The sequence below is a fragment of the Lepus europaeus genome, chromosome 3 (genome assembly GCF_033115175.1).
Source record: "Lepus europaeus isolate LE1 chromosome 3, mLepTim1.pri, whole genome shotgun sequence".
Lineage (NCBI taxonomy): Eukaryota > Metazoa > Chordata > Mammalia > Lagomorpha > Leporidae > Lepus > Lepus europaeus.
Window position 1 is genome coordinate 29,636,094 of NC_084829.1, and position 9,899 is coordinate 29,645,992.

The following is a 9,899-nucleotide window of genomic DNA, read 5'->3' on the forward strand; positions in this document are numbered from 1 at the left end:
CAGGCAGCAGAATCAAGAAAAGTTCATGTGGAGTGGCCCAGGAGTCCACCAGAGATTGCTCGGGTCCATGCCAGGGGAAGTAAAGAGGTACCTTAAGAGCAGAGTAGGAATGGTGGAAACACAGCAAGGAGACAGGCGCCATCTCCTCAGAAAATCAGGTAAGAGATTGTGAGCCCAAGGTGATGCAGACACTGGTGAGTGGGGATATTTGGAGAACAGCACTTGGAGCTCTCTAAGTGGAAGATGGAGAAATTCTGGGAGACAGGCAGAGAGTAAAACAAAATACATAAAAACTAGAAAATGATATATTGTTGCCAACAATTATTTCCTTTACATAGTATTTCTCATTTAACATACTCAGATAGTTTTAAAAAAGTGAAATGCACAAAACTGAAAATCCCAGGGACAATGCTATGATGCAGCAGGTTAAGCTACTGCCTACAACACTGGTATCCCATTTTAATGCCAGATTGAGTCCTGGCTGCTCCACTTCTGATTTGGATCCCTGATAATGGCCTGGGAAAGCAGAAGAGCATGGTTCAAGCACTTGGGCCCCTGTATCCATGTGGGAGACCTACAGGAAGCTCCTGATTTCTGGCTTCAGCCTAGACCAACCCTGGCTGATAAAGTCATTTGGGAGTGAACCAGAAAATGGAAGAGTTCACTCTCTCTGCCTTATAAATAAATAAAATAAATAAGTATTAAAAAAACTTTGAAAACAAATCCCTACTGTCATCAAACACTTTCAGCTTTTCCAAAATAAATAATGTTTCACTAAAGTGAACCAGTTTGGTTCCCCTGAAGATTCAGGATCTATCTGTATGTTGAGGAAGAACACTAATAACCCATGATATACCAATTCCTGCCACTACGAAAATGTTTGTTTTGCATTTAATACAAAGGGCATCATTCAGAAATCAGAACTCTGGGGAGTTCTCTAATTCCTATCTAATTTACTGATTTTTGAAGAGTTCACTGTACTTATTAGTTATTAGGACTTTGAAGATAATAGTGTATATGTGATATATTTGGTGTGTCAGATGTTTGATTGTAAAAAATAGATTACTTATTGCTACCTCAAGAAAAATAAAGTACTGGAAAGATATCATTGGTACTTCACCAAATAAAACACTAGCATTGAAATGAAAAGAATTAAGATAGGCCTGGGATATCAGTTACTGGAAACAGCATACAATAACTTTAGGATACTACCATGTATTTAAAATTCAAAACAGTGGGAAACCTGATGCATTTACCTGGATCACATGATCACCTTTGTGATCAAAATTTCTTGATCAAGAGCTCACCAGAACTACTTGGATTGAGAGAAAGCAATGTCTGTAAGTGCTTGTTGACAGATAATTCCAGAGATGGAAACATCTGTTGTGATACTCATTGTAAGCTGAGTGCTTGTTTAATTATTATATTCTATTTCTGCATTCTGCTAGGAAATATGACGTTTTTATATTATAATTGAGAAATGAAAAACAATAACTGAGTATCAGATTAAGAGCCATTTATGGCACAATTGTGCATCCTTCATGTTTAAAGACTCTCCAAATTTCCCTTGATTCTTTAAGAATTTTATATTCAAAATTCAAGTTCAGCTAATATAAATAAAAATTATTTTTAAAAAAATGAAATCAGATCAGAACCAAATTGCTGAGCCTGTCACCTGTGTTCTGGGAGCCAAACCAGAAAAATCGTCCTCAGGCATGGCAGACTTACCTACCCCACTCACCAACTTGAAGATTCAATAAACCAAGATCTTCATAAACAATGAATGGCATGATTCAGTGAGCGGCAAGAAATTCCCTGTCCTTAATCCTGCCACCAAGGAGCAAATATTCCTGATTGAAGAACAAGATAAGGCAGATGCTGACAAGGCCATGAAGGCAGCAAGACAGGCTTTTCAGATTGGCTCTCCATGGAGTACTATGGATGCTTCCGAGAGGGGACGACTACTGACTTAATTGAAAGAGATCGCCTGCTGCTGGCAACTATGGAGTCACTGAATGCTGGAAAACTGTTTCCCAACGTATATCTGATGGATTTAGGAGGTTGTATAAAAACCCTACGCTACTGTGCAGGTTGGGCTGACAAGATCCAGGGCTGCACAATGCCGATGGATGGAGACTTTTTTGTTACACAAGACATGAACCTGTTGGTGTATGTGGCCAAATCATTCCTTGGAACTTCCCATTGGTTATGCTCATTTGGAAGATAGGGCCTGCCCTGAGCTGTGGAAACATTGTGATCATGAAACCTGCAGAGCAAACTCCCCTCACTGCTCTTCATGTGGTGTCTTTAATAAAAGAGGCAGGGTTTCCCCCTGGCGTGGTGAACATTGTCCCTGGTTATGGGCAGACTGCAGGGGCAGCCATTTCTTCCCACACGGACATAAACAAAGTTGCCTTCACAGGATCAACAGAGGTTGGCAAATTGATCAAAGAAGCTGCTGGGAAAAGCAATCTGAAGAGGGTGACCCTGGAGCTTGGGGGGTGGGGGGAGAGCCCCTGCATTGTGTTTGCTGATGCTGACTTGGACGATGATGTTGAGTTTGCACACCAAGGGGTGTTCTACCATCAGGGCCAGTGTTGTATAGCTGCATCCAGGCTTTTTGTGGAGGAATCAATTTACAATGAGTTTGTTTGAAGGAGTGTTGAGAGGGCTAAGAAGTATTTTCTTGCAAATCCTCTGGCCCCAGAAGTAAACCAAGGCCCTCAGATTGACAAAGAACAATATAATAAAATTCTTGACCTCATTGAGAGTGGGAAGAAATAAGGGGCCAAACTGGAATGTGGTGGAGGCCCATGGGGGAATAAAGGCTACTTTATCCAGCCCACAGTTTTCTCCAATGTGACAGATGAGATGCACATTGCCAAAGAGGAGATATTTGGACCAGAACAGCAAATCATGAAGTTTACATCTCTAGATGATGTGATCAAGAGAGCAAATAACACTACATATGGCTTATCAGCTGGAATCTTTACCAAAGACCTCGATAAACAGTGTCCTCAGCTCTGCAGGCGGAAACAGTGTGGGTGAATTGCTACCACGTGTTATCTGCCCAGGTCCCCTTTGGTGGATTCAAGATGTCTGGAAATGGACAAGAACTGGGAGAATATGGTCTCCAACAATATACAGAGGTCAAGATGGTCACAGTGAAAATCTCACAAAAGAACTCGTAAAGGAATTTCTCAGAGAGACAACTCTGCAATGGCTACACATCAGCAGCAGTCACAAATAGAATGTGTTTTAGACCTTCAATTGTTCTGTTCCTGATTTTCTTTAACATAAACTAATCACATTAGTATTAATGCTACACAATAAAGTCTTGATAGGCAGCTTATTGGAAGAATCATTTGCTTTCTGATATGTGAACCCCAGGTCCTAGACGAAATAGAAAGCACAGATTTACATACAAGCTCTCTTTAGCTCTGTCATAGTCATGTGCTTTTTTTTGTAGCTACTTATTCAGGAAAATCACTTTATAGAAGAGAACCAGTAGTCATTTAGCCTCTTTCCCTTAATGATTCCTTCAAGTGCTTAACATAGACGATAACTGCAGAGCAAGTTGCTCTGTTCCCAATAGTTATGAAGACCTCAGTGTTCTGAGATAGTTCCTAGAATGCCCTGTCTGCTTGTCGAATGAGTAATGCCTGCAGTATTCAGCTGTAATCTGAATAGAAAGCTTATTAAAACAACCTGGCATGAAAAAAATGAAATCAAAACCAGCCTTTTTCTTCATTTTCTTTTTTTTCTTTTATTTAAGTTATACACGTTTCATATATTTAATATATACAGATTTAGGAAAAAAATGGATTTCCCCCTCCCTCCCAGGCATGCTCTAACCCTCCCCCTTTCTCTTGGATACCCGTTCTTAATTTTTACAATGATCTATTATCAGTTTACTTAGTAATCATATAGTTAATGCTTCTCTAATTAGAAGAGTTCAGTAAATAGCATGAAGAGAAACAAAACAAAACAAAATAAAGCAAAACCAAATAAAAGATTGTTACTGAATGAAAGAGACAGGGCTGTAAACAATCATCCATTCTCTAATTGTCTTTCGCTCAAATACACTACATTTCAAGTATTCTGCTAGTTGTATCAGATCAGAGAAAACATATGGTATTTATTATTTGGAGACTGGCTTATTTCACTAAGTATAATGCTTCCTAGTTGTGATCATCTTGTTGCAAAAGACAGGATTTCATCTTTTGCATTTTTTATTTTACAACTGAGTAGTACTCCATAGTGTATATATAGCGCAATTTCTATATACAGCCAACAGTTGATGGACATTTGGGTTGATTACATATCTTAGCTATTGTGAATTGGGCTGCAGTAAACATGGAGGTACAGAAAATTCCTTCATGTATTGAATTTTTTGGTTTGGGTCAATTCCCTGGATTGGGAGGGCTAGATCATATGGTGGGTGTATTCAGACTTCAGAGATATCTCCACACTGTCTTCCAGAGTGGCTGTGCCAGTTTACATTCTCACCAGCAGTTGATTAGGGTACCTTTTTCCCCACACCCTCACAAGCATTTTTTGTTTGTTAATGTCTGTAAGTGAGCCATTCTAACTGGAGTGAATGGAATCCTTCTTACAGTTTTGATTTGCATTTCCCTGATGACTAGTGATCCTGAACATTTTCTCGAGTGTCTGATGGCCATTTGAATTTCCTCTCTCAAAAACTGCATGTTTAAGTCCTTTGCCTATTTCTTTACTGGTTATTCATTTTGTTATTGTTGAATTTCTTGAGTACTATATATTTTCTGGATGTTAACACTTTATAAGCTGAGCAGTTTGCAAATAACTTCTTCCATTCTGTTAGTTGATTCTTCATTTCGCAGTGTTTCTTTTGCATTGCAGAAGTTTTTCAGCTTGATGTAATCCCATTTGTCAATTCTGGCTTTGATTTCCTCTGCTTCTGGGGTCTTTTCCAACAAATTTTTGCCTATGACAATGTCTTTCACAGTTTCCAATATTCTCTGATGATATAATGGTATTGGTTTTAGATTTAGGCCTTTGATTCATTTTGAGTGCATTTTATGTAGGGTGTAAGATAGGCGCTCTAGTTTCATATTTCTGCACATGGAGATATAGTTTTTCCAGCACCATTTGTTAGAGACTGCCTCTGCTCCATGGAATGATTTTAGTTCCTTTATCACATATAAGTTGGCTGTAGAGGTATGGATTGTTTTCTGGAGTTTCTATTGTATTCTATTGGTCTGCAAGTCTGTTTTTGTTCCAGTACCAGGCTGTTTTGACTGTGATTGCCCTGTAGTATGACTTGAAGTATTGTGATGCCTCCAGCTTTGTTTTTGTTGTGTAAGATTGCTTTAGATGTATTGTCATCTTCATTTGTTTTCAGCATTTTTTTGATTTCTTATATGACCTACTGTTAATTCAGGAGCATGTTTTTCAGTCTCTATGTGTTTATGTTTATTCTAGAGATTCTTTTTTTTTTCTTTTTTTTTAAGGCAAGATTGAATTGTTGATTTCTAGCTTCATTTCATTGTGGTCAGACAAGATGGATGGGATGATTTCAATTTTTTTGAATTTGCTGAGACTTCATTTGTGGCTTAGCATGTGGTCTATTTTAAATAATGTTCCATGCACCAATTAGAAGAATGTGAATTCTGCCACTGTTCTGTAGATATCCATTATATCCATTTGGTCTCTTGTGTCAATTAACTGTTGTTTCCTTGCTAATTTTCTGTCTGGTTGATCTGTCCATTGCTGAAAGTGGGGTATGGAAGGCTCCCATTACTATTGTATTGGAGACTATGCTTCCCTTTAGGTCTACTAAGATTTTTTTAAGTAGTCAAGCACCCTGTAATTAGGTGCATATACATTTATTATAGTCACATCTTCCTGTTGGAATAATCCCTTAATCTTTACATAGTGCCCTTTTTCATCTCTTTTAAGAGTTTTTAATGTTATAGTCTATTTTGTGTTATATTACCATGGAACACCAGTTCTCTATTGATTACTGTTAGCATGGACTATCTTTTTTCACCCTTTCACGTTCAGTTTGCATATTTTTTGGTGAAATGTGTTTCCAGAAGCAGCATATAGATGGGTCTTGTTTTTCTTATTTTTTTTTGACAGGCAGAGTTGACAATGAGAGAGAGAGACATAGAGAAAGGACTTCCTTTGCCGTTGGTTCATCCTCCAATGGCCACCGTGGCCCATGCGCTGTGGACGGCGCACCGCGCTGATCTGAAGGCAGGAGCCAGGTGCTTCTCCTGGTCTCCCATGGGGTGCAGGGCCCAAGCACTCGGGCCATCCTCCACTGCACTCCTGGGCCACAGCAGAGAGCTGGCCTGGAAGAGGGGCAACCCGGACAGAATCCGGTGCCCCGACCAGGACTAGAATCCAGTGTGCCAGCGCTGCAAGGCAGAGGATTAGCCTATTGAGCCGTGGAGCCGGCCCACTGGGTCTTGTTTTTCAATTCACTCAGTCAGTCTGTATCTTTTAGCGGGAGAATTGAGACCATTTACATTCTAGGTGACTATTGACAAATAACGACTTGGCCCTGCCACATTTCCATAAATATCCCTATTGCTCATTTTGTATTTCTTTTATCCCTCTAATGGTGGGTTTACTTCCTTTTCATTTTTTTTTTGACAGGCAGAGTGGATAATGAGAGAGAGAGAGAGACAGAGAGAAAGGTCTTCCTTTTTGCCGTTGGTTCACCCTCCAAAGGCCGCTGTGGCCGGTGCATCATGCTGATCCGATGGCAGGAGCCAGGTGCTTCTCCTGGTCTCCCGTGCAGGTGCAGGACCCAAGGACTTGGGCCATCCTTCACTGCCTTCCCGGGCCATAGCAGAGAGCTGGCCTGGAAGAGAGGCAACCGGGACAGAATCCGGCACCCCAACCGGGACTAGAACCCAGTGTGCCGGCGCCACAAGGTGGAGGATTAGCCTGTTAAGACACGGCGCCAGCCCCTTCTCATTCTTTTATAATAATGGATATCTCTCTGTGCTTCTGTGTGTAGCACATCATTAAGCATACTCTGTAATCCTGGATGAGTGTTGAGAAATTTTTCAATTTCCTTTTTTTAACTTTTATCTAATGAATATAAATTTCCAAAGTACAGCTTATGGATTACAATGGATTCACCCCTCCCTTAACTTCCCTCCCACCCACAACCCTCCCCTTTCCAGCTCACTCTCCCTTTCCATTCACATCAAGATTCATTTTCAATTCCCTTTATATACAGAAGATCAGTTTAGTATATATAAAGATTTCAACAGTTTGCCCCCATATAGCAACACAAAGTGAAAAAAAATACTGTTGGAGTACTAGTTATAGCATTAAATAAGAGTGTACAGCACATTAAAGACAGAGATCCTACATGATATGTTTTTAAAAATTAATGTTCTATGCAATATCCAACTTAGCACCAGGTTTTTTTTTTTCATTTTCAATTATCTTTATATACAGAAGATCGATTCATTATATACTAAGTAAGGATTTCATCCGTTTGCACCCACACAGAAACACAAAGTGTAAAAATACTGTTTTAGTACTAGTTATAGCATCACTGCACATTAGACAACACATTAAGGACAGATCCCACATGAGATGAAAGTACACAGTGACTCCTGTTGCTGACTTAACAATTTGACACTCCTATTCATGGCGTCAGTAATCTCACTAGGCTCTAGTCATGAGTTGCCAAGGCTATGGAAGCCTCTTGAGTTCGCCGGCTTTGATCTTATTCCAACAGGGTCATAGTCAAAGTGGAAGTTCTCTCCTCCCTTCAGAGAAAGGTACCTCCTTCTTTGATGGCCCCGTTCTTTCCACTGGGATCTCACTCACTGAGATCCTCATTTAGGTCTTCTTTTTTTTTTCCCACGGTGTCTTGGCTTTCCATGCCTACAGTACTCTCATGGGCTCTTCAGCCAGATCCAAATGCCTTAAGGGCTGATTCTGAGGCCAGAGTGTTGTTTAGGACATCTGCCATTCTATGAGTCTGCTGTTTCTCCCCCTTCCCATATTGGATCCTTCTCTCCCCTTTTGGTTTTATCAGTTAGTATTAGCAGACACTAGTCTTGTTTGTGTGATCCCTTTGACTCTTAGACCTATCAGAGTCACCAACTGTGAACTAAAATTGATCACTTGGACTAGTGAGATGGCATTGGTACATGCCACCTTGATGGGATTGTATTGGAATCCCCTGGCACATTTCTAACTCCATCATTTGGGGCAAGTCCGATTGAGCATGTCCCAAATTGTACATCTCCTCCCTCTTTTTTCCCACTCTTATATTTAATAGGGATCACTTTTCAGTTAAAATTTAAACACCTAAGAATAATTGTGTGTTCATTACAGAGTTCAACTCCTAGTACTAGAACAACAACCAAAAAATAATACTAAAATGGATAAAGTATTACATTGTACATCTAGAGTCAGGACAAGAGCTGATCAGGTCATTGTTTCTTATGGTGTCCATTTCACTTCAACAGGTTTCCCCTTTGGTTCTCAGTTAGTTGTCGCAAATCAGGGAAAACAAATGAAATTTGTCTCTTTGGGACTGGCTTAATTCACTCAGCATGATGTTTTCCAGATTCCTCCATCTTGTTGCAAATGACCTGGTTTCAATGTTTTTTACTGCTGTATAGTATTCTATGGAGTACATGTCCCATATTTTCTTTATCCAGTCTACTGTTGATGGGCATTTGTGAGGTACCAGGTCTTAGCCATTGTGAATTGAGCTGCAATAAACATTAATGTGCAGATGGCTTTTTTATTAGCCAAATTAATTTCCTTTGGGTAAATTCCAAGGAGTGGGATGGCTGGGTTGAATGGTAGGGTTATATTCAGGTTTCCGAGGAATCTCCAGAGAGTCTTCCATAGTGGCTTAAGCAGTTTGGATTCCCACCAACAGTGGTTAGTGTCCCTTTTTCCCCACATCCTCTCCAGCATCTATTGTTGGTAGATTTCTGACTGTGAGCCATTCTAAGCGGGGTGAGGTGAAACCTCATTGTGGTTTTGATTTGCATTTCTCTGATGGCTAGTGATCTTGACCATTTTTTCATGTGTCTGTTGGCCATTTGGATTTCCTCTTTGGAAAGATGTCTGTTGAGGTCTTTGGCCCATCTCTTAAGTGGGTTGTTTGTTTTGATGTTGTGGAGTTTCTTGATTTCTTTGTAGATTCTGGTTATCAACCTTTTATCTGTTGCATAGTTTGCAAATATTTTTCCCATTCTGTCGGTTTCCTATTCACTTTCCTGACTGTTTCTTTTGCAGTACAGAAACTTCTCAGTTTGATGCAATCCCAATAGTTAATTTTGGCTTTGACTGCCTGTGCTCCTGGACTGTTTTCCAAGAAGTCTTTGCCAGTACCTATAACTTGCAGGGTTTCTCCAATGCTCTCTAATAATTTGATGGTGTCAGGTCATAGATTTAAGTCTTTAATCCATGTTGAGTGAATTTTTGCCTATTCACTTTCCTGACTGTTTCTATTTCTGTTTGTTATGGAAGATTTCACCTTCATTCATAAATGCAAGTTTTACAGGCTATAATATTCTGGGTTGACAGGTTTTTTTTCTTTTAAGTTTGGATTATTTTCGCCATCCCCTTGTAGCCTGTAGGATTTCTTGAGAAATCAGCTTTGAGCCTAATTGGAGATCCTCTGAAATAATCTAGCATTTCCCTCATGCAAATTTTAGTATCTTTTCTTTATGTTTTACTGTGGAAAGTTTGACTACAGTGTGTTGTGGTGAATATCTTTTTTTTTGACAGGCAGAGTTAGACAGTAAGAGAGAGAAAGAGAGAGACAGAGATAAAGGTCTTTCTTTCCGTTGTTTCACCCCCCAAATGGCCACTACGGCCAGCATGCTGTGGAGATCCGAAGCCAGGAGCCAGGCGCTTCCTCC

At 39.9% G+C, this 9,899-nt stretch overlaps 1 pseudogene; it reads left to right on the forward strand.

Annotated features, from left to right (window-relative positions):
* Positions 1 to 1,746: 1,746 nt before the first annotated feature.
* Positions 1,747 to 3,407, forward strand: LOC133756788 (aldehyde dehydrogenase 1A1-like; annotated as a pseudogene).
* The last annotated feature ends 6,492 nt before the right edge of the window (positions 3,408 to 9,899 follow it).